This window comes from Silene latifolia, chromosome 2 (assembly GCF_048544455.1).
Source record: "Silene latifolia isolate original U9 population chromosome 2, ASM4854445v1, whole genome shotgun sequence".
NCBI lineage: Eukaryota > Viridiplantae > Streptophyta > Magnoliopsida > Caryophyllales > Caryophyllaceae > Silene > Silene latifolia.
Window position 1 is genome coordinate 37,997,917 of NC_133527.1, and position 26,519 is coordinate 38,024,435.

Consider the following 26,519-nt stretch of genomic DNA (forward strand, 5'->3'; position numbering starts at 1 on the left):
CCCATTAACAGTACAAAATGTATGAATTAGTACAAAATGTATGAATTAGTACAAAATGTATGAATTATCACTTTAACAGTATACTCAGAGTTACAATATCTTTTAAAATACACACTATTTGCATAGAGTATCCAAAAAATTAAAGGTACTCTTCAAGAGCTTACAAAATTGATAAGAAAATCCCAACTCATTCTTCCACACTATATACCTCCTCATCTAATTCTAAAGAGTACAAACAACTCTAATCCACATTGTCCAAACCTTATAAACTAGTCTTGGCTCCAATACATCAATACCTGCACGGAAAATAAAATCCAGTCACACAAATAACTGGAAATCAAAAATCATTTTAAGTTACCTTAAATAATCAAACTCATCAAACGCAGCTGCATAAAATCAACACTAATCGCTCAAACATTGCAAATATACTCTCATTTAAAGATATCCACTCTTACCTTAACAACATGCTCGAGCAGACATTATTGTGACACAACAAAAGCAAGTTGGAGAGCAACTGCAAGTTAGCAAAAAGAGAATCACGTCAACCACCAACCAAAGAACTGCAAGAAACAAATATGCATTTCAAATTCCACCAAAAGTTTCTTATAAGGGTGGAACATTCTATATGACTAAGGTCCAGAACATTGAAGATACATGAAAGACGTTTCAAAGTGACAAAGGGGTGCGAGTGTATCAAAATCATACAATTACCTTAGCTGAATGAGAAAATTGATTGATCAATCGTCCTGCAAAAAAAATTAACAGAAAATGATGCCATAAAAAAATTGTTGTCATTCACAACTATATACGATGCTATTGTAAATAATGCCTAGTAGGAGACATGTTAAGAACATAGAGCAGTAAGAAAAGGGAACTGTTGGAGAACAAGGAATACATTTAAATTTATATTACACCTGGTTGTTGGAGAACAGTGATTAGGGTGAGGTGAGGACATCTTCACATAAAGCCAGCTAGCTACCAAGCACCACCCAACACACTCAAACAACATAGGCTTCAATTATCATACTTCATATTAAGACTTCTTTAGCCATCCAACAATTCTTGATCACTTCTAATCCATGAATCCAATAACGCAAAGACAGTCTTATAAGGCACATGACAAAGTGACAACCATAGTAAGAGTGCTTCCCAACTCTTCTAGTGTATGAGAAGTTGCATCAAAGACCAGGACAAGGAACAATAACGACGAGCAAAAAAATGAGATGTTATACACTTGTCACAATTTTGTTGAATTTTCTTCTAAGAGCTCCTTTTCTAGTCATAAAGAGGTCCTTGGTAAAATCCAATACCAATAACCATCATCTTAGCATTGTCTAACTTAATGGTAGAACAAGTTTTGTTAGGTATAAAGATTGTACACAAAGCTTTACAATGCTTGAATTACAAATGACACCTACATAACATATATTAAGCATACCAACGTGAAGCACAAATATATAAAACAAATCAACAACCATCAAACTATAACTAAAAACTAACTAAAAAAACACAAAAACAGTTCACCAATTTGTTAAAGAAACATCATTAACCAAAAAAACAAAAAAAATATAGAATAATCAACAATTAAACGATTACCATTCTGCTCATATTTGGATCAAACGCCCCCTTGTTGCTTCTGGATTTAAGAACTACATTAGTATCCTACTATTCTTAGTATAGTTTCTGGATTTAAGAACTACATTAGTATCCTACTATTCTTAGTATAGTCTGATTTCAAAGAATATATTAGATTTACTTAGACTTTACATAATTAAAGCTAATTTGACTGAAATTGTTGACGATAAAAGCTAATTGGAAATCAAGGAAATAATAACTCTCTCATTTGTCCAGTTTTCACGATAAAAGCTAATTGGGGTTACAACAACCAACAAGTTTTCAATTGAAATTTATTATCTCAATATCTCCTATGCATATTACTAGTATAATAAGCTATTTATATGAATTATGTATTAGCCTATTAAACCAATTACTCCATAAATAACCTTAATTCATCTACCAAAAATTCTCAATCAAATATAAACCCTAACACAAGTAATATTATCGCTTTATGTAAAATCATACTGCATTCAATCAATTAAGGGATAACAAGAGCAAAATCGAAAAAAAAAAGGAACTCACCTGATTGGAAAACGCAATAATTAACGAGTAGAGCGAACGAACAGCTAAAGGAGAGCCGGTGGTACTTTGGCGGCGACAAATGGTGGGTTGGCGGGTTGCAGGTGAAGGAGCAAGTAGACGAATTGGGATTTTAGGGTTGAACTGTAGAAGGTGCTAGAGAGATGAGAGGGTAAATACTGAGTTGGTGAAATAAAAATATACACTTTATTAATTTATATTTGGCTGATTGGGTTTTGTGTATCTTGTTTATTTCTTACCCTTTATTAAACTAGTTGTTCCTCCGCGCGCGTTGCGCGCGGAGTCCAAATGACCACGTTCGTCTAATTTTTAAATATTAAACTTGTGTATAATGCATAATTGTCTTTTTTATATATAATATTTATTTACGTAGGATTACCTTAGTAGAAACTCTGAGGTAACAAGTGAGAATAATGGCTACATGTTTTGTTTAGTAAAGACATTATTATTAGAAATTGACTATAGATGTTTGTTCGTTTTCTAATTAGCCGTAATTTAGGGGTATATCTTATGTGTAGAAATCCACACACTGGAATACGTATTTATGTCGTTTGCATTTGCAAGATCTTGACCATCAAGTCTAATTGTGTACGACACTTGTAAATAGGTGTAGCCCATTGCCTAATAATTATGCATCTCGACGCGTGGCAACCTAACAGTAGGGCCATATCTTAGGGAAGTGCTTAGAAAACCACTCACAACCGACACTCGAACTCAAGACCCGAACTTGATCTGAAACCCGAATTGACCTGAACCGAATGGTCATTGTTGCAAACTGATTATTATCCATGAAAAATTAAATATTGTTGATCCGAAAATGAGCCAAAGCCGAATAGCCGACCCAGCTGAACTCGACCCGAAGCCACCAAACCTGAAATCGACCCGAATTGACCAGTTTGGACATTGAATGCAGTGAAGTCTATGACACTAAACGCTACAACCTTTGTACAGAAAGTGAGAACTCTTAAATATCCAAGACACTCACACAAGATTCAAGCGAGAAACAATGGACATAAAAGTAACCGGTCATAGTCATATTAAGCTGCACATTTCCCATCAACAAGGTTCGCGACAAATGTCACCGTAGTCTCCATAAATAATGGCAGCAACTATGTTGTCCCTCCCCCATCCCTCCAGAGTCAATGGCAGTCGAGTCCAGGTACACCAAATATAAGAAGGTAACCTGAATAAAGCTAAACACAGATGATCTCCCAATCTATCCCTGCCTCTCTTGCTCCTCACACCGGACAAAGATTGGCCCTTTCTCGTCCGCCTTCTGCCTCCGTCTCCAGCTCCCTTATCTTAATATGATTAAACAAGGTCAAACTCTTTACCCCTCTTCCCCTATCTATCTTTCCCCCTCTCTCCTACCCCCTACCTGGCTCCCTTTCCCCTCCATCTCTTTAAACAACAATCAATGACAGATAGACCACATATTGAGATAACTATATATTCGAATATGTATACATTTAATCATAAGAAAAGATTTGTACTCAAGTTCAGTAATATAAAAATTGATTTTTAATTAATGTGTCTAAAGCCGAGGATAAAAAAAAAAGAAATTCTTGATAAAGTTGTATAGATATAAAAAGAAATGGAGGGTTCAGGGTAAATGAGGAGTGATATAACTCACTTAAAACGACTTCCTTTTATCAAATGTCAAAGGCGTGTATACTTAAAACCAAATTTAAAGACTACTGTCAAATGAGTTTGTTTTGCTACACGAATTTACTTATTGAATTACAAACAGTTTAACCAATGTTCATTTTTTTAGAGAACAATTTCGTGAATATATAAAACAAGTAATGATGATATGTTAATATGTGCGTACAAGCAGCAGTATATGGTAACATCTCACAAATTTACACCATTCAAGCAGTCCGGACTCCGTCTTCAATATTAACCTCATGTCCATCTTCACTTGACCCAACGATGCTTCATCCCAAACGGAGCAACCTCATGAAATCGGCCTTGCTTTAGCCATCCTAGCAACAGCGACCCAGCACCACAATCGAGCTGGCACGGCTCGAACACCCTTGCTCTTCCTTTGCTTACGTTGCCTAGGCCTCTGATGTAACCACCTTGGCTCACCTCTGTTGAGCTACCACAAGAACACTGACAACCTGCTACTGCGCCGCCTCTGGAAACCAAGCAACAATTCCGTGTTGAACCCAAACACCAACATCAACATCAACATATATGTATGAAATTAGCACTTCAATAGTTTTCTCATCAGTATAAGAGACATCAAGTTAAAGATATTAACTGTGCACATAAGTTAAAGATATCAAAAGGTCACCTCATCTCATAACCAGCAAAACCAAAACTCAAAACCTATATACATACCACATTCATTATATTGACCAAAATTGAGCAACTACAGAGCAACTGCGACTTAATAAAATATTTTAGAGCAAGTTTAGAGCAGTTGTGGCTTAATAAATTTAACATGAACTACTTCATATTAGTGGTTACTGTAGGCTTCCAAGGAAAAGAAAAGACAGTCAAACAACGTCACACTGTTGAGTCTAAAACCTAAGGATGCAATACAACTTGTCCCTAAATCGGTAACCTCTTCCCCAGTGTCCTCGCGCCCCCTTCTCCTCCTCTCCTCCATCATTCTCATTCACCTTCCTCGCTGCTTCTTTTTCTTCTCCTCCCCTCTTCCTTCTCCTTCTCCTCCTCCCACTCCCCTCAATTATCATTCCACTTTCACTGGACTAACATACTTTCTAAAAGACTTGGGAATAAAAGAAATCCATTGATTATTTGTGTTAAGAAGTTCATCACGACTTATTAAACTACTGTCAAGGTCATCATAGCAATCACTCTGGACTATAATCCGTAAAAACAATAGGTTTCAAAAAATTCACGGAATCCCAATCCGTAAATACTATAGGTTTCAAATTTTCAAAACCCGAAATTAGGCAAACACAACCATCTTATTAGGTGAACCCAGACAACACAGACCGATACCGAGTTGGAATGTCAGGGATCCCATTGTCTACGCTAAACAATATCATTGTCTTAACTCCTGTCGTGGCAAGAAAGTCCACATAAGAATGAATATACAGCAATCGTACCCAAAACACCACTTCAATTTAATCCCTCCTTTGTAATTCTAGACATAAGAGAACAGACTAATAATGCAAGGAGATCGTATACAACTTTTAATGGGATATCTTTCTTAATCAGTAGTCAATTATCACCCAACTGAATCAAAAATTAATATGGCATTAAAAAGGAAACCAAACAGATCAAAGTAAAGGAGTATATTAATATATTATTCATATCTGAATTGACCAATTATATAGTGAGGCTATCTTAGTGTGCGAGATTAAAAATTAGTGTTATACTTGAAAGTAAGTTATTTTAAACTTCGCTAGTATGTCAATAATAATTCGACCACACAATAACAGTCTCACTCCAATTACCAATAGCAGAAGTTTATGTGGCAGAATGGAACAAGACCCCAGGAGCCTGAGACCTCCAAAGAGCCATAATTTAATTATACACCCAATCTTATTACATTAAGCAAAGAGATTGAGGAAACACATTATAATAGACGTCGATTCGATCAGTTGAGAAACTAATGAATCATGGTACTCGTGATTTTTGTTTGAAACTCAATCATCATTGACTTGACTCACTAACACCAAACTTATGGCCTCCTTTAGAGGAAAGAAAAAAGTTTGGTTTTCAATCAAATGACTTTAATACTACCAAACAAAGCAATGTGGAAAAGCATTACATAAATCCAAATAAAAGACTACCATTCAGAGAACTATGCAATATATTGAGATTAAGAAAAAGCATATAAAAAGAGTAAAATAAATAATTGAAATGAGTTGGAGGACAAAATTAACAAGGTAAACTGAATTTCAAATGGGGAATGAGTATTAGGATTTTGGAAATTTGTAGAGGTGAATGGAGTGTAGGAGAGGGAAATAGGGAAAAATAAGGAGACAAACATGCCTTGGGAAGATGGTAAATAAAAGCATGAAGAAGGATTTTCACAAGGTCTTGCAGAGGTGACTTAGTAAATATAGTTTGGTCAAGTGCCGGATGGGAGATTACTGTGGCACTATTATGACTAATGTTTTTAGATGTCCATGCATTTTAAGAGACGACGACGGATTCCTACAAAACTGTTTAATGTATCAAACAATACATTCAACATTAATGGATAAATTGTTAAGAAGATGGATGACTACTGTCACAGAACTATACTTGACATAAAAGATACACATATAAATATATGGGGTCCTCGACATATTAGAGATCAACTTATTAACCCTAAAACTAAATGATGAATAAGGATTTAGGTTGGACTTGTAAGTGAAATGGTTTCTCTAAGACTCGCTGAGAAAAAAATATACACTTGACTTGGTTATCCGAGGACAGACGATCCAAACTTCCCACGGTCATCTTTAAGAGACAATCTCGATGCCAACTATGCCGTAGTGCCATTTAAGGATACCATTTGTTTAAACATACTTTTTATAATTGAAATACCTTGTGTATCAGATAGACATACAAGGCATGGCTAAAGTAGACTTCTCAAGAGAGTTATCCACAAAATTACAATCAAGAGATTTATAAACGTAAAGCCGATCTAATTGGAAACCATGTAAAATTGACTCAAAAGGTTTCCACCACTTACAAGATCAGCAAGATTGCATGTTCCATTATTCCAAATTTTGCACCAGCAATGGTTAAATTGAATCAAATCTTTCAGACTCGTTAACTTGAAAAACTTACGATCATACTGTCTTCAAATCTAAGAAAATAAAAAGAGTTATGATTTTGAAATTTAGCAGAAGTGTCAGTTACTGGCGTTTCTAATAAAACAACCTTCATTAAAAATCAAAAATGACTCTGAAAAAGGATCATTTAGTTGTGATACAATGAAAGTTAATCATATATAAGCATTAATGGTATAACTATTGTCTAAATGATTACGTGGTCAAATTTGTGTCGCTCCTCCCTACCTAACTTCAGGAGCAGTTTAACTAAATCTTTAACCTAAACTATTAAGCTTACACTATAAAAGGTTCAATATTGAACATAAACAATCAAGCTTTCACCATAAAAGTCCTCAGTTCACATAAAATCACAGATTCCCAACAAACACTGAAACCTACAGGTATAATGACATGCATACTCTTAGAGATAACAGTAAAAATGCAGAAGCTCTAACACTCGCCTATCATAAAAATCGCACATTTGTTATACAAATCGCATAACACCTTAAAATTATCAATAAAAGAATTACGACAGCAATCAAAGCCCATATTATATATTGTTATACTGATATCGACCTACACTTCCCAACAATATCTGGACAACCCATCAAAGAAAAGTCAACAAGCTTCCAAATCTCATAATAAAATTAAGAAACCCTGTGGAAAGAGTAAGACTAACCATCCAATTAAGTAACCAAAAGCTACAAAGAAGCGATCAACTCACATTTAGGGCGATAAATGACCAAGTTAATAGACTTTCCGCCTTTGTGTGCGTTTTACTCACCCCTGTGCTCCAGTTCTTCTTTCAAAAAATGCAACACCAACAATGACAAGAAATTTATCCTTATAAAATCTTTAAAACATAAACAAATGAGTGGGAATTTTTGATTTGGCTAGCACATCAAAATGAGACTGAAGTCCTCAATATGACACACTGTCAAAATTCTTAGTAACATTTAAAACCACGGGTAAAACAAAGCAATACTCTACACCAATTTTATGCTAGATGCAGAGAATTAAGACCTCGTCCAACATACAAGCTGCATCCATTGTTATCATAATCCAAGTGGCCATTCCTCCACCACCCTAAAAATGAACCATTTGAATCCCTTAATGCACCACTATAATCAAACTCTAGATCCAGTCTTGAATGAGTGTTATTGAGAGTCCATTTTACATTTCAAGAAATATGGTACTATAGGTAACAAAATAGTTACAAATCATGATTAAAGATAAAATGGGTAAATTTAATATGTAAATAGGTGCGAAATTAAAGTCATCCTATGCCACAATTAACCATACAAGGTTAAGAAAAGCAAATAAATGGGCACGAAAGGTTGGTCTTTCAATAACTTAGTGAGTGACAGTTTTGATCTTGAATAATGACTTGACTCCTACAAATCAAACATAAAATCTATTTCCCAAATAAATTACTCCCTTTACAAATCAAAACCCCACACAAATTACACCCATAAACATGTTTTTCACCTACCAGTATACTAACCAATTCCATAACCTTAAATTAATTCTCAATTTCATTAGCTAAACTTGAGTTACCCACCCAACATCTAACACTACCACTTTACGCGCAAGAAGTTCCAATTTAGACTATTCGAAATTAAACAATCGTGTTCCCCTATACTCAGGAATAGAAAACAAATTAGGTTCAAAGAGGAATAAGTTCACAAAAACATAGGAGTATGTATGCCATATGTCTCCTCTGAACAGAATAGTTAAGGAAGTAAGAGATGATATACTCTCATGATATATGGCGCTTACGAGCAGAAAAACAACAACGCTCTACTCTAACAGAAATAGGTAAGTAAGAAATAATACACTTTGATTAAATATTTCTATTACGAATATAGTATCAACAATGGCCTATTTCCCCCTCGTCAAAGATAACTGGCCCTTTATGCTATCACTCAGCGACACAAACTCGATCACAAATTGAAATAACGATCAAAGCCGACATCAAAAATTGATCAATTATCAACTGGATAAACCTGATCACTTTAAAAATGGAATTCTAAAGAAAATAAATTCATGCTAACAAACAATAACAAATGAAATTACCGGAACTTTTGAAATCCAGCGTTGAGACGGAAAAATGGATCAATCATCAACCGGAGGAACCTGGTCAATAAAAAAATGGAATTGTAGAGCAAATAAATTCATGCTAAAATCGTAAAAGCGAGATAAAAATGTAATCGTAAAGCGAAAATGAACCCAAACGAAAAACATATCAAAACCCTAATTAAGGGTTCAAAATCAAATCAGTTGATGAACAAAAGAGGAGATGAGTAAATGAAATAAACGGCATTTGCTCTAGCGCCGCCGACGATGTGAATTGCATGCCTAGCACATCAACAATAATACATGAATCAATCATTATGGAAAAAAAAGCAAACAAATTAACACTAATTAAGCGGAATTAGAAAAATTAGGGTTATAAACAAAATCACAGGCAGAACGACAAGAAGATGAAAGTGAACTAACCTTCAAATCAATCGATTATCGATCAACAATGTAAATGACGATTCCAGAAGAAGAAAGTAGAAGAAGACGGAATTAATTATATTGATGGAACGATGAAGAGGAGAGCAGAATGAGGATTATAGCGATGAATAATTGAAGAGAGATGGAGAATTAGTAGTTGAAGAAGAGGGAAATAGGGTAAGAAACAGAAGGACCACTGTAGAGCACATGATACGCACGAAATCTACTGCTCTACTGTTCAATGAGAATGTTTTCCAAAGTTCGCACATTTATAAGGGTTTTAGATTAAAAAAAAAAAAAGTGAAAGTATCTTAATGGCGCCACTTTTTTTTTATACAAGTAACCATTTTTCACTAAGATGGTTTCTTTGTTATTTCATGTTAGTGGGCCATACCATACATAAGAAACCATTTTTCTCTACAAGATGATTTTTATAACCTAAGACACCATTGAACTACTTATATGGTTACTTATTAATGATTCCTTATCTATGTTTTCTAGTAGTGCTTGCATCAATTCGAATTTTCTGGAATTAGTTATTCATTTTGTACCGAGTCTGCCATGTGCAGGAAAATCAGGGAAAGTCGTGTTTGTTCCTTAAGTTGATATTCCTATTAAATTACGATGAGTCTAGGTTATGTGAATGATTAATTGACTGAGTAGGTGGTAATTATACATAATTATGTTATGTAGGTGATGAATATGTGAAGGATCATAATTGATTGCTTGTGCGTGCTTGGATTGCGAAAAGGTAGGGAAATATACTTGACTTATTATCGCGTTGTTGAATTGTGTTGACTTGTTTGTGTTTCTTATGACCAAACTGTGAACGTGACTTGATTCGTGGTTTTCGATTTACGTTATGATTCATATACTGGAATGTGCTTGACTGAATTGATCGTATTGAGTATATTATCACAACATTCGGTAACCGGCATGATTCTATGATTTACCAGTTCAATGATATACATATTGTGTTGCATTAATTTCTTGAGCATTCATATGCATTGGAGATGGAGGATGTTGTGGTGACGTGGTGTGGTGATGATGATGTTGTGATAAGGCCCAGGCGGGTTCTGCAGGACTTGCCCTGGTGTCCTCAGCTGCGAGCTGGCAGATCGGCTACGGTAGATATATAGTCTACCGGGGATCGGTATGGCTGGGTTGTACGGGTTATGAGATATGAGTTGAGATGGAGATGGAGGTGACAGAGGAGCATGCATATCATATTTTGTTGTTTCATTGTATTCCCTACTCAACCTCGTGGTTGACCATGTGTATTCGTGAACACCTGTGACGATCCAAATATTGGGGAGCAGACTTGACAGGTTTATGAGATAGGATGGGAGCTTGATGGGTGTGAGACACTGGATCAGAAGACTTAGTAGCTAGATCATCATTTAGAAGACTTTCACTTTTATTTATGTTAGTTCTTTGTAATTTGATGTAAATGAGGTTTTGTAAAAAGTTAAGTTAAAGAAATTATGTAATTTGCCTTGGAGTTTAAATTTGTTATTCACTACCTCGGGAAACCGAGATGGTAACAGTCCGGTTTATTAGGGAATGTCTTGCTAGAGGCCCCTTTATAAATCGGGGTGTTACACAGGAACTGCGGCAGCCTCACGAAGAGGCGCAGCAGATACTGCGCTCCTTTGAAGAGGCGCAGTAGTTGTTGCGTCCTTTCTCGACGGTTTATCTTCTGGAAATCCGTAAAAAGAGTTTTTAAACATGGTTTTAGAAATCGGTTTTAATTGGTATTTTCGACATAAACCTTACAATTGTGATACAATAAAATAAAATACAATAAATAAATAAGGATTATACACCCTCAGACTTCCATGTTTGACGAAACGAGAAAGACTAAGTTATCGATTAGTGATGCTCGACGCGAATGTAAAGAAAGTGCCCTCGTAAGAGGAAAACGATTAGATTAATTAAGTTGATTGATTGTGGAGTTGGTCAAATTGGTCGGTCATGCAAACGAGGCTGGTACTCAGAAGGATCCGAGATTACGTGGTCGAAAGTTCAAGCACGTAGATGCCAAAAAGTAAGAACAAAGGTCTAGAATGCAAAGGGAGAAGAGAAGGGCGGACACTCGCGTGAGAAATATGAGGAACGAAGGCTCCTATTTATACTAATCACACGACGGAATAGGGTTTCGGAGACTCTGTGGAAGTGAATCTCGGAAAGATATGAAAAAGATACGAGAAATACGCATAAAAGGACCTGGGAAGAGGCGCAGCAGGCACTGCGTCTCTTGGAAGAGGCGCAGCACCTGCTGCGTCTGTTCCCAAGTGGTTTCCTCCTGCGAAAGAAAGATTTCCGTGTTTAAATTATGGTAGGACGGAATAATTTGGTTTTCCTTAATATCTTATGTGAATATTACGGGAAATTGTTTACCAAAGGATGAAAATTATGAAATATGGAATAGAAATATCCGGAACATTCCAGAACATTCTGACTCGGGATTTAACAGTTATCAGAAAATGAAGACGGTTTTAGGCCCGGACTCCAAATGTACTCTAATTACTGTCAAAACGACCGTATCGGCACGTAGATGACAACTAATAGGTAGACATTGATGTTTGAGCGATCACTTGACGATAATCTTACGAACTGTCAGAAATCGTTCCGCGTAGCAAACATGCGGCCCAATCATCACCGGGTGGTTTGCGGGAGGTGCAGAAATGAGGTATCTCTGAGCCCCACTTTGACCGAGGCTTGGACAAGGCGAAAGTCAAAGTATAGCCATCAGGTCAATCGAAGATTACAACCTGACGACTATGGCGACGCGAGGCGGCTCAAGGGGTCTGAACCAAGGACCTGTCATCGGGAACATTTTAGAGTCTGTCGACTATCGGGGAGGGTCGTTTTAAGTCCATTAGACTACGTAAGGAGGCTCGCCAGCCATAAGAAGAGACCATACCTGAGACTTCTCTCTGAGATGCTTCCGGAGGTGCATAGGAGCTAATGGTTGAGCATAGGAGTTAAGGCTAAGACCTAAAGGATAAGTAAGGATTTGTGCTAGGGTATGGGGCCCTAAAGGAAAGCATCGGCGGGAAAGAGACCCAAATATAAGTTTAGCTAAGGTAAAAAATCTAAAGAAAAGCGATCCTAAAGGATGTGATCCTAAAGGGAGTTTGGGAACTTAAAGAACTAGGCGTATGAACCTAAAAGGACGGCTGGTATGGGAACTTCGGGAGGACGACACCTTTTTCGCACTCCGCGAGGAAACATGAAATGTTGTGAGTAGCAGGACACAGGCGGGAACTGCTGAGAGAAAACTGCTTGAGTAGTCTTCGAGAAATAATTGCGAAGAGCAGGACACAGGCGGGAACTGCTGAGAGAAAACTGCTTGGATAGTCTTCGAGAAGCATTATAAATAGCAGGACACAGTCGGGAACTTCTAAGGAGAAATCTGCTTATGTAGATGTTAATCTCCGGGTCTTGAGAGGGACAGTCTATCCGCTTACTCTCGTTGGGGAACATAATGAAGGCGTGTCAAATTCTGTGAAGGAAGAACCGTTCGTTGCGACAAGCAAAGGTCTTGGAAGAAATAAATAATATGCAACAGTCTGCTGCTGGCTTGGAAAACACGGGTCGGAACGAAAGAAAATCGTCAAACGAGCCAAAAGGATAAAATAGCATCGGGGAAGAGGCGCACCAAAGATGGGCCCACAAATAACGAACTCATAACGAATTTTTGAAAATCCGTATGGAGGGAACACAAGGAAGAGGCGCAGCGCCTGCTGCGTCTATTCCCCAAAGTGTCTTTTCTGCGTAAAAACGCGATAATCAGAGGTTTATGTTCATTATTTCGAAATACAATTCACTCATTTCTCTCTCAAATCTTCACCATTTCCGCCAAGGTTTGATCCAAAAGCTTGCATTAATCATGACTAATCGAGGTATGTGTCTCGTTCTTGCATTAATCGTCGGTATTTGCTCAATTTTGGATCGAAAAATTAGGGTTTATGACCCAATTAATCGAAAATTTGGGGCTTTTCCCCCAAATGCATTTGCCTTGTCAAATTGACATTATAAATGGACAATTGGTAATATTAGGAACATAACCATGTATTTGTCTCGAATTTTCGTTGAGTTTTGAGCCTTTGAATGAATTTGAGACGGTTTCACAGCTAAACCGTAAATCGATTCGAAAATAGCCTTAGGATTGCCCATTTGCGATGAAACTTGATATCTGGGATCCTTGGATGATGGGTAAACTTCCTACCATCTCGGAATTTTGGTTTGTGACAGCTTTTTCAGGACACTTTTCTAGGGCATAATCGCCATTGTAGCGAAATGCTGCTGAAATTTTGACTCGAACCCGGAACTAGGCTTCAAATTAGGCTGGACTTGACCCTAATTACCACATGAGTGATCGGGTTGGTGAGAATGTAGCCAAAGATGGCGAGAAAAGAGCGATTTCAGGGCTTCCGAAGGCTCGAAAATCCCTTAACCAAGGCTTGTCGTCACGTGACGCGGCCTAAATTTGCTTTAATGTTGCAGGTGATGAGGCTTCTACTTCTGGGAGAGCTCCCATGGAGATAGACGTTGCTACTGTCGAGGAGGCTTTAGAGCAGGCCTTCACCGCCGCGGTGATGGCTGCTGAGGACGAGGTCCATGAGGAGGAGGCTGTTGAGGAGGAGGAGGCCCCGAGACGGGCCAACGTTGGAAGAGGAGGCCGTCAGCTGAGAGGAGCACCCGAGTGGGCTGAGACTTGGGAGAGTAGGCACCTGCTGTGGGCTGCAGAGGGTCACTTGTCCTACAGGACGGTGAAGAGCTTGGTAAATAGGAATTCACTACTCATTACTCATCCTCCTTCATTCATTTGTTCATATCCCTTTCAATTTTCATTCAAAACTAAAGATAGCTTTTGTTTCAAATCACAACAGGAGGCCGGGAACATCAGGTCGTTCTCGGGCTATACGACAGCGATGGAGCACTACGAGCGGCTGTCGGCAGAGGAACGGGCTATGATCGAGCGTGGAGCGTTTGGTCCTTTGGTGAAGGTCTGGCGGGATATCGCGAAGAGGAAGTTGCGGGCTAACCTTAGCCTGGTTCGCGCTTTCTTGGACCGATTCTGGGATATGACTTCCACGTTTCACATGCCTTTTGGTGAGGTGGGAGTCACTCTGGAGGACTACGGCATGATTTCTGGTCTGTCGTGTGGGACCGAGGAGGTGGAGTGGCCGGAGACTGCCATGAGGGTGGAATCGGCCAAGGCGAGGAGGTTGATCGGCTGGAACCTGTCGCCGAGGGCTGCTATAGTGCCGGGTTTGATACCCAGCTCCGACGTTCGAGACTACTTTGCGGGAAAGATCCCGGCGCTGGTGACGATTGACGGGAGGGAGACGGCTCCTCCTCCCTGTACAGCTGACCAGAGGGCTCGTTTGTGGTTCTGGTGGTTTCTGTCTTCGATTTACCTCGGAGACAAGGGCGAGAGGCTGTCGACGAAGCTTCTTTCCTTTCTTGCTGACCTGAGCTCCCTAGGGCATTGGGACTGGGTCACTGCTGGTTTTTCGGTCCTCATCCGCTTCATGAGGGTCATGGTTCGTCCGGAGTTGATGGAGAAGGGGACTTCTCCTGGCGCAGTCGGACCTGGACTACTGCTGGAGGTATGAATCTTCCTTTAGACTAAAATGAATTATTTCCTTTATCAAATCCTGAAAGATCATCATTGATTATTTTGTTTTACAGGCGTGGGTGTACTCCTACTTCCCGGGCCTCGCGCCCAAGAGGACGGAGCCGCTGGAGAAGGCCTATCCCGTGGTGAGGGATTGCGTGATGTGCAGGACGAAGAGCAAGCGTTCTTCTCACGGCGTCTACCGGCGGGACGTGAACGCTCTTCAGCTGGATAGCGTAAGCATTTCATATTTATTCATTTGCTTCTTTATTGCTTTTATCGATCATAAGAATGATCCTTTGTTTGTCTCGTCTCAGTGGGTGCCCAGGCCTTGGGCGGAGTACGTTGAACCGCCTCCTTTTGTGGCTGAGGTCCTTCGACCTAGGAGCTCGAGCCGGCTGCTGTTGAGGACGTCGATGGGTCCTGTGTGGTACTTGGGCGAGCGCTTGGCTCGTCAGTGCTCTCGGGATGTGTTGACGGTTCCCATCGATCCTCCTAGGACGATGTTCAGGGACTTAGGGAGCCTTCTGAGGCAGAGAGGGAGGCGGACTTGGCTGGCGCCAGTGGTGACGCCCTCCTTCTTCTTGGTGAGGACTACTCGGCGTTCCTCTACGGGAGGTTGGCGTATTGGCCGGTAGTGGTGAGCATTCTTACTCTTCCTCTTTACTTGATTTCCTTTTGAGAACTATGATGAAAGATCACCAATTAATGAGAAATATTTGACTATGTAGGAGGTTGAGGCGGCGGGCATCGAGCCCCCAGAGTACCCCGAGACCCTCGAGTACACTGACGCGACCGGGAGGACGACGCTCTCCGAGCTGCGTGACTTTGACGTGGCTGTTAGAGATGCTGGCCTAGACGATTGGCAGCATCTGATTCGGAGGGTAAATCCTCTAACTTTGCATTACTTTTGTGTAAGAACACATTTTACTGAGTTTGTTCAATTGTTGAGAATTTTTTTTTTGAAAATGCAGGTTGCGCCGTCTCGGTTCGTGGTGTTATGGAGGGTGGCCAACTGGCTGCGAGGTACTGCCGTCGAGGCACTTGTCGGCGGTCGAGGCCGTCAGGTATGAACCTTGTGCCTGTTTCATTTTTGAATTTTGATTTTCCACTTTCTTGTAATTGCTTGACATGATTGACATGAGCCAATTCTGCTGTTTATAGGGGAACCGTGAGCTGGAGCGAGAGTTGACCCAGTCTCGGGAGGAGACAGCTCGCTTGCTGAGGGAGCTTGAGGTTCGAGACGCCGAGAATGCTGCTCTCGCAGCAAGAGTTGCAGAGCTGGAGGGCGACTAGTAGTAGTTTTGTGTAGCTTTTTGTTTATTTGTTCTTGCACATTTGTACATTTTGACCTTCATTTTGAACATTCTGGACTTTGTTTGGGGCGAGAGCCCCCAGTTTATTGCACATTTCCCTTTTTGGTGTATATATGAAGGCCCGAGTGCCTTTGCTGCTGGGTTGCGTTGCTTGTACCTGCAGGTTAGATGTTGAACAGGTTTGGTAGATGACGGTTTACGCCGTCATGCTGCCGAAATTTACATAGAAATCACGCAAAACATACATTTGTATATACATATGGCCATAATTAGCGCGAAACGAGTGACTCAAAGGAATGCGAAAAATGCAAAAAATTTTGGAAAAAGAGACCGGACGGTAGGGAGGGTTACCCCTAAAAAAAGAAAAAAATAGAAACCTATAAGTTAGAAATGAAATGAAAATGAAATAAGTATATACATCTTGAAATGAATTAAATTATAATGAAAATTATTTCCTAAAAAAAGAATTAAAATGAAAATTATTTCTTAAAATGAAAAAAAGAATTAAAAATCAAAATGTGCAAGTGTGGTAAAACGGCGAAAATGTCGATGTTGCCTCGAAATACGTGCCCGCGAAAATAGGAAACATGAGATATGGTAATTTCCACGTATTTACCAAAATAACAACCCGTAGGAATAGGAAATTATGCGTCATGGAATTAGGAAAGATCCAATCGCGGAAAAAACACAGAAGTCAAGCTGGGGAAGAGGCGCAGCATGAGCTGCGTCCCTTTGAAGAGGCGCAGTAGGTGCTGCGCCTGTTCCCAAGGTGTTCTGTTCTGGCAGATTTTTGGAAACAGAAATTAGTATAAATAGAAACGTCGATGGAGCTTTTATTCACACAATTCTTCCGTCTCTTCTTCGTCTTATTACATAAATTTCTCAAAATAATCTTTTCATCATGAATACTTTGGAGATTCGTTTGAAGGAATGGACCAACGAATTTTCGAACATGGAAAAACATGATATGGGTGCTTATAATTTTGGGTCTTTGTTGAGTTTAAAACTCATCAAGGTTGTTAAACCGTTCTTGGATGCTTGTCTTGACTATTGGGACCCGAATTACCATGTTTTTGCGTTCCCTAGAGGTGACATTTGCCCATTTCCTGAAGAAATTGCTGCTATTGGTGGGTGGGACCCCGAACACTTGCCCGCCATTCCTTCTACTTCGCAAGGGTATAAGAGCAAATTTAGAGACTTGCTTGGGTTGACTAGACTTGAGGTGGACCGTCTAGTGACTTCGAAGGGAGTGCGAATGTTGGACTTCATAGATCGATTCATCAACAGAGCCGACCCCACCGTTTCTCATGTTGCTAGGCGGAGGGCATTTGGCTTTTGCTTGTTACATGTGTATGTCTTCCAAGGGCATGTTGATGAAGACTTGAGAGGTGATCCCCGTCTTCTGGGCCTTGTTGAGCAAATGGAGCTGCGCAGGAGCCCAGCTTGTTTATGCTTAGGAGAGATCCTTTTGGGCTTGGATAATAGGATATCCAACCGTGACCTACCGTATTTGGGAAGTCCCGTCATTCTGCAGGTAAAAGAACATTTTCTTTTCTTCTTTTTTTTCTCTTTGTTCTTTTTTTTTTCGTTTTTTTTTTGATGTCTAATACCCGCTTTTGGTAGGTTTGGCTTATGGAACGGCTCCGATTGATCGAGCCCCCAGTTCATGTTCTTTCTTACCATGCCCGCTCGATTGTGATGAGGACGAGGTTGTATATGGTGGACTTCACCCGAGTCTGTGATTACTGGAAGAATAAGCTGAAGAGCGAGAATGGTCCTTTGATTAGGTGGGTCGTACCGTGGTGGTACCTCAAATCCGTCACTGGAGTGTCTTTTTTGGATCCTACTCGGTCCGTGCGCATTCCTGGATTGGAGTTTATGGTGTGTATCTTCCCGGAAAGGCTGATGAGACAAGTTGGGCTGAAACAGACGATCCCGAAGCTTGATACCGTCCTGCAGACTGCTGTGGCGCTTACTACAGAGAGTCGAAGGGAGTGGGCCATCAAATGGGCTCAGAGAAACATGTGGTTTTTGAACTCTTCTGCAAATGCCTTGTGGGTGTCGGATTCTTATCTGCGATGGAGAAAGGCTACTACTCCCGAAGAGCGCGAGAGATTGAGGAAGCGCGAGCCCGTTGACTACAAGGTGCGCGAGGTGGAGAAAGAGAAAGAGAAGCATCTGACAGAGGGAGAAGAAGAAGCCGGGTTTCAAGTTGTTCATCCTTCGAAGAAACCAAAGACTACTCCTGTCGTAGAGATGGTGATTGATAAGAATAGAAAGTCTAGGCCTCGAGAAAGACCGTTGGTGATTAGGTCCGAAGTGGCGCAAGAGCGTCCGGCTCGAGGTCGTGACAAGAAATATGACAAGAATGACAAGGGCAAGGGGAAGATGGAGGAATAGCCCTAGTCTTTATTTATTATTTGTTTATTATTATTATTATTATTATTTATTGTTGTAATAAAAAAGGTGGGGTTTTTATAATCCTAGCCTATTCTATTTTTATTATGTAGCGTACTATTATTATTATTAAAATGCATGAAATAAAAAAAGGTTAAATGGTTATGAAACCGTTGCGATTTTCTATTTATTACTCTTGTCGAATTCCAAATGCAATGCAAATGTCCTTCTATTTACATTTTAAAATAAATGGGTTGAATCCTGTGAAGGATTGCCTACGTATTCACTTAAAAAAATGAAATCAAACCCTTGCGCGTAGTTTGAGTAAATGTAAAAGAATAATTGTTCTAAGCAAGAGCTTGTAATGAACTTAGAAAAGAAGCATGAGCTTTTGCTTACTCTGAAGGTGCAGATCAGTTTATTTGATGATATGAGGATGACAAATTTGTCAAAATGCAAGAGCACAGTGACATTGGCTTATTTCAGCTTGGCCAGGGGCCGTTTATTTAGTGCCACAAGAGCGACACGTGGGGTTACGCGAGGCGCGTTTTTGTTCCTATTCTAGGCATAGTACCGTTTTAGTTGGTCGAGGTTCGTCGGATTTGAAAACTCATTCCCGTCTAGGTCTGTGATTCTAACCGCACCCCCTGGAAGTATGGATTTGACAAGAAATGGTCCGGCCCAATTAGGTTTGAATTTTCCCCGTGGGTCAACAGGTAAAAGAGCTCTAACCGATTTAAGCACTAAGTCTCCTTCCTTGATGTTTCTCGGCCTAACTCTTTTGTTGAAAGCTCGTTTGATACGCGCTTGATATGTTTGGACATTATGCAAGGCGCGTAGCCTACGTTCATCCAGGAGGATGAGTTCTTCATATCTATCCCTTTTCCAATCGGCTTCCGGGATTTGACTTTCGAGTAAAATACGCAAGGATGGTATTTCTAGCTCGGCTGGTTGTACAACTTCAATGCCGTAGGTCAAATAGAAAGGAGTAGCCTCAGTGGGCGTCCTAACAGATGTGCGATATCCCCACAAGGCGAAGGGTATCTTGCTTGGCCAATCTCTATAGTTGTCAATCATTTTCTTGAGAATCGTGACAACATTTTTGTTTGCCGCCTCTACCGCGCCGTTAGTCTGTGGTCTATAGGGCGAAGAGTGGTGATGCCTAATCTTGTATTTGGCTAGCAATTGCTCAGTCTCAGCTTGAAAATGTGATCCATTATCGCTAATGATCTCATGTGGGCAACCGTATCGACAGATGATGTTGTTTTGTATGAACTTTGCCACGTTTTTGGCTGTAAGACTAGTGTAGGAAGCTGCTTCTACCCATTTGGTGAAATAGTCAATTGCCACTAGAATGAAACAGTGACCTCCTGTTTCGGCCGGGGTTATCTTCCCGATTATGTCAATTCCCCACGAAGAAAATGGCCAGGGAGATGTCATTGTATAGAGCAATGAAGAAGGGACATGTTGTACGTTCCCGGAGATTTGGCAATTGTGGCAATGTCTTACGTATTTGATGCAATCGGATTCCATTGTGGTCCAATAATACCCCAAATATGTGATTTTCTTTGCCATCATGGGCCCACTCATGTGAGGACCGCATTCTCCGTCGTGGACTTCTTCCATCACTTTTCGTGCCTGTGAATGATCAAGGCAACGTAAGACTACACCAAGAGGTGTTCTTTTGTATAACTCTCCTTGCATGAGAACGTATTGGGAAGCGAGTAGGCGTATAGCACGCTGTCCCCTCTTGTCCATATCGGGCGGATAGGTACCATTAAGTTAAAATTCAGGATTGCTTGGAACCAGGGTTCCTGTGCTATTTCCTCTTCATCGGTGATTTGGTGTACGTAAGCCGGCTCTGACCGTCGTGCGATGCATAAAGGCATTTCCACCATGTGATCTGGCATATTAATCAAAGATGCGAGTTTCGCAAGAGCGTCTGCAAATTGATTTTCTTCCCGTGGTGGGTGTAGATAGGTCACATTATCAAAGAATTGGGCAACTTGGTCTATTCTAGCTTGATAAGGTGCCAGGCTTTCGCTTCGGATTTTCCATGATCCCATAACTTGATTGATGATTAGTGATGAATCTCTATGTACCCGGAGGTTCTTAATGCCTAAGCTCACTGCCGCTTGTAGTCCAATGAGACAAGCTTCGTATTCTGCAGCGTTGTTTGTCACCTCGAAGTCGAGTTTGACAGAGATTGGTGTATGCTCGCCTTCAGGAGAAATAAGCAACACTCCTATTCCAAATCCTCTCAAGTTTGATGCTCCATCAAAGTAAAGGTCCCAGGAATCTACATCAGTTTGGAGTATATCCTCGTCTGGAAATGACCAAGTGTCTATCGTTTGTGCGTCATTGATGGGATTTTCTGCGAAGAACTCGGCGACGGCGCGCCCTTTTATAACTTTCAGAGGCACGTATTTGAGGTCGAATTCTGAGAGCATCAAGGTCCATCTTGCTAGGCGTCCGTTGAGGACGGGTTTCTCGAAGAGGTATTCGACTGGATCCATTTTGGAGTATATTTTGACGGAGTAACTAAGCATGTAATGACGTAGCTTCTTCGTTGCCCACACAAGAGCGAGGCATGTCTTCTCGAGTTGTGAGTATTTGCACTCGTACTCCAAGAACTTCTTACTAAGGTAGTAGATAGCTCTTTCTTCACTTCCTACAGTTTAAGCTAGCATGGCACCCATGGTGGTTTCGGTTACTGTGAGATATAAACCAAGAGGTTGATCTCGTTGAGGTGGCATGAGCACAGGTGGTTTAGCCAATATCTCTTTGATTCGGTCAAATGCCTTTTGACAGTCGTCATCCCACATGGTGTGGTCCGTTTTCTTGAGTTTCTTGATGATAGGTTCACAAATCATGGTTAGTTTCGATATGAATCGACTTATATACTGCACTTTTCCCAGGAATCCTCTGACTTCTTTTTCTGTTTGGGTTGTGGCATTTCGATCAGAGCTTTGATTTTGGAAGGATCTATTTCTATACCTCTTTGACTAACGACGTATCCCAGGAGTTTGCCAGATGTTACCCCGAATGTGCATTTCTGAGGATTGAGCCTCATGTTGTACTTTCGTAGCCAAAATCAAATCACCACCCAAATTCATTTGTTACCATCCAAGTCCCAAAGTATTTCCTTTACAATTCTCGTCATTGAACTTCACTTACTATGTCATCCCCAAGTACCATAGCTTGTCTACTCCATCATCTCACCACCTAATACTTCTAGTCTCCGATACCATAAATTAGAATCACATCCTTGAACTCACGAACTACATCGAACAACATTCCACCAAAATTCCCAAATCCAGATATGATGAATAAGGTCAACCACGTGTTCTCAAATTTCGAAAGGTCAACAAGGGCTACACTATACTAGATTTGGTCAACCCAAAAGGTTTAACAAACTAACTAATTCCAAAGTACGATACCAATCCATTAAGCATCGTCAATGTCCTATTGTATTCCTTTCAAGGCCTACAAGGATTAGGGCTAACTATCATTCCTTAATTTTTCCACAAGAAACATTGAGACTCTCAAATGAAGTAGCTCAGGTTCATTCCATCATATGTGCTAAGGTAGTACCCATGCTCAAACATCTATAACAAACAAGCTCTCAATAGAACTAAATCCCAAGGTGTTTCTCAACTCACTAGGCTCTCATATTAAGTACAACTAACAAGACTAACCAAAGGATCCCAAGTTATATTCTCCTATACAACTCAAACCTTAAACAATCAATTTCTCAACTCGTCCACGCCCTCCAATGTTACATTCTCTCAAAACCGGGTTCTCTTGAACAAGGGGACTATCCTGCGGAATAAAAGGAAGGTGTCCACATGGACTTTTGTTATAAGGAGAAAACGAACCAAGGATGAATCGGGAGAAAGAATAGAAGAGTAGTTACCAAGGCGAGAGAAGAGGAATTAGAAAGACGAATAAACAACGAGATTGGAAGATTAAGGTAAGATACACTGAATACGGAAAGAAATATCGAGAAAGTGGAAGCATTCTTCATTTGGCATAACCAATCTTTAACGGCACCAAAATTAATAACTAACAATCAACAAACCTAACAATTAGCAATCACAAACAGACTACCACATAAAATCCTAACTCTACCCATCCTACCCATCTCTGAAGTTTATTATTTAAACGTCAAGTGATTTTAGGTGGGGTGCACAAACGTGCGTCGGGAGCAAATAGGCTCTGATACCAACTGTGACACCCTTAAATTTTAGACTAAAATAAAGACGTAAATTCTACGGAAAAACTGACAGGATATGTTTGTAATTGGTTCAACTAGATAAAACCTGTAATTTCAAAAATTTTCCTAAACCATTCACAAACATTTCGAGAAGAAGAGTGTCATAACCTGCAATTTCTAACAAACTAATTTACATACATAACTAAAGACGCAGAAATATAATGATACAAACCAAAAGAGAAAAGGGAGACATATGTCCCTTCAAATTATATACAAAACCAAAAGTTAAAAGGTTTACTATAAGAATAGCCAAACTAGGTCCAAGGTTCCTTATGCTCACTAGCTCGTCTGTGACCCCATCTAAAATCTTCAACCTGTCAATCGCATTTTATACAAACACGAAAGCCACAATTCAGTGGGGAGTAACTTCGAGTCCTCCCAGCCACGAATCGTCATATTTAATGTAACATGTAATGAAACATGTAAACAACATGATAAATAATTCAATTATCAAGTATTCTAACATACGAGCCCTAAATTGACCAAACTAAACTATCATGTGAAAAATATAACAAGTAGTAATCCAAACTCTATCAACCATAGCCGGCTTGCATCTCACCTTCTATGATTCATAGAATCATCAAACAAGAAAGGGCAATATATCAAAGACAGACATAAGTTCTTAGTACCGTCAATAGTCACTCTGTAACTCGAGTCTATACCACGAGGTAGGGAAGGTAATCGAACCGGTATCTTGGCTCAGCGGTTAATATTAATAAAACATGGCCAAGACACAACACAACCCTAGCCTAAAATCTGCGCAGACCTAGACATGCGGATACACACCACCGCACCCAAGACCCACAATTTTTCTAAAACAAAGTGAGTACCCTAAGGAGTCCACCAAAGGGTTGGCTAGTACTTAAGCTGACCACTTACTATCAAAATAAGTAACGAAGTCATGCCCCAACTTGGATATAAATCCACTAGTCAGGAACACAAAGGCTATTAAGCAGTGAACATATACTCGTCAGAGACTATAAAGACCTATCTATGATGAAGGCCGAAATACTCACCTAGGACCTAGTCCCAGCTAGTCCCAGCTTGAATACTTTAGCCCACACCACACAAGACAAGTAAGACACCCACTTAACCATAAGAGGACAAAGAATCCAACTTACCAACCTAAATGCTAACATTCTATCATGTGAAAGGCTATATAAATGTCTATTCAGCAGACAATCCAACAGTATCCTCAATAAGTATTCAATACCAATTTCCAATTCTAACAATTTTAACCATATTAAAGGTTTCAGGGAATCTAGGGCCGTTTCTACAATATAAGAAGCTATTAAATTCAACTAACTACACATGTGGAATAAAGATATAATAAATGGCCTAAAACAAGAAAAAGGCCGATTATCCAATTCATTTAAAATTTCATCCAACCGAATTTTTACCCGCAACCCCAGCCCTGCGACAGGTACGGGTTAAATTGCGGCTGACCAATCACTCAATTGATCGACATCGAATCGATCAAAGGGATTAAGGCTCGATTTTAAGACAATCAACAAAACATTGCAATTATTGCTATAAACTTCATTTTGAGCCTATTCATTACAATTTCATTTTAATTTATCCTATCATGTGTCTACTACCATAATAAGCATACTTCATCACCAAAATTATTTTACTACTAACTTTATTTGTTTCCTAAGACTACCCACATGTTACCTATACTAAACATATCGTTAATAACCCGAAACTACAAGTGATGCATGAAAATCCGCGAAACAAGCAACGGACTGACCCGGGCCAGCCGTGGGCCAGCTGCCGCCACCCCAACAACTCCATTTTTCCATTTTTGTTCAGTATAAGACCGTCTGAAACATAATTAATCGTCCCCAATACTAACATATTAACTTAAACTATCCAAAGGACATGAATTAAACATGCATGCAATCATTTTAACATGTGAAATTAACTACTTAATTAAAAATCACCAAAAACATACAAAAATCAAAGCATGTGACGATTATTCGTCGAGTAACTCGAAATATGTTACCTTAAGCTAGAAAATGAGCAATTAGCACCTTAAAACCCAAACCCTAACAAGCAACTAGCCGCTATCCTCGACAATATACGAGTCCCCAAACTCGTCCTCCAATTCTTCACCTAATTAAACAATAAAAACACAATATATAAGTATAAATACCGAAATTTGCCAAAATTCGTCTTAAAACAACTTCAAGAAAACTGAAATTAAAACATACTAGGTTATAGATCTCGACGAGGGGATTCCGGAAATGTAAATTTCGTGAAAATCCGATAAGAAATGAGAAAGATGTGATGATTTTTAGCTTGAAATGTATAAAAATGGTGTTTTGGGAAGATTAGAATGTTGAAGAACAAAGAAAACCAGAAAAAAGGGAAAGGGGGAAGAGGTGTCCGCGGGAAAGGGAAGAGGAAAGGAGGAAGACGGGTTTAAGTCGGGATTTTTACGAGTCGGTTTTGGCTCGTTTCGATAATAATTAGAACCGTTGGTCAAACGCAAATTCCGACAAGACCAAAGTTCTTAAACACGAGATTACAAAAAAATTGAATACTCATACGACCCATTTCCAAAATCGTTTACCCAATTTTCAATAGAGTTGTCATTTTCCCCCCGATATGCCCTTATTTCGAAATAAAAGATTTTTACACGGTTTAAACTATTTTTAAACATTTCGAAACTATCAAAATAAATACTTTTCTTCAAAATATAACAAAATAATATTTCTTTGAATTATTTTTACTTTAAATACATTAATGTCAAATTTTACTTGATTACTAAATTACTTCCGAAATATATTAACGGTCCGAAATTACGGGGCGTTACACATCATCTACCAAGGTTATTGGCACGTTCTTCTTTAGACAAATGACAGTGATGTAAAGAGCTAAATTGTGTCTGGCGCCGAAAGGTGGCAAATCTTCGTCTGAGAAAGTAATAGGATTACTTAGCTTTGGTGATTCTTGGAAGACCAAGTTGACTACATATCTTCAGGAGTGGAGTTATGTGCTACATTTAGTTTGGCCAAAGTTTGCAGTAAAGCTTGGCGATGTGGGAATGAGCTTGCTACTAATTGTCAGACTGAAAGATCAGCCTTCGTCTTCTGTAATTGCTTGAGCAAATGGTAAGTGGAGTCTTCTTCGTTATCATTTGGTGTGACAACGTTGGTTGGACCGTTTTGAGTAGTGCTTTGATATGGACGACCCGAACGAGTTAGGTGGTCCACATCTTGGTCTTCACCATTTTGGACTATTTCTTTGACTAGGGAGTTTTCAATGAGATACTCGTCCTCATCATCGTCGGCCCAAACTCCATGGATCGTAGCTAGCTCTCTCATTCTCGTGATTTCATCTTCTAGTCGTATGATTTGGTCAACTAGTTTATCAACCATGGTGACTATCTCTTGCATAGTAGTGTCTTGAGAGAAGATTAGTGGCATATGCTCCTTGGGGGTTGCGTTGGGATCGCGTAGAGTTATCACCGCATTTTCTAATTTCCAAACTTGTCT

General features: G+C 39.7%; 1 long non-coding RNA gene across 5 annotated transcripts; it reads right to left on the bottom strand.

The window, feature by feature from the left end:
- Positions 1-3,782: 3,782 nt before the first annotated feature.
- Positions 3,783-9,681, bottom strand: LOC141642616 (uncharacterized). Of its 5 annotated transcripts, none has more exons than XR_012543356.1 (5): positions 9,402-9,681; positions 9,221-9,260; positions 8,979-9,038; positions 7,627-7,701; positions 3,783-6,937 (listed from the first exon to the last, which is right to left on the bottom strand). It is a non-coding gene; the product is annotated as an uncharacterized LOC141642616 (long non-coding RNA). The 5 variants fall into 5 exon arrangements; XR_012543357.1 differs by having other exon boundaries at positions 7,627-7,704; XR_012543359.1 differs by lacking the exon at positions 9,221-9,260.
- Between the last annotated feature and the right edge of the window lie 16,838 nt (positions 9,682-26,519).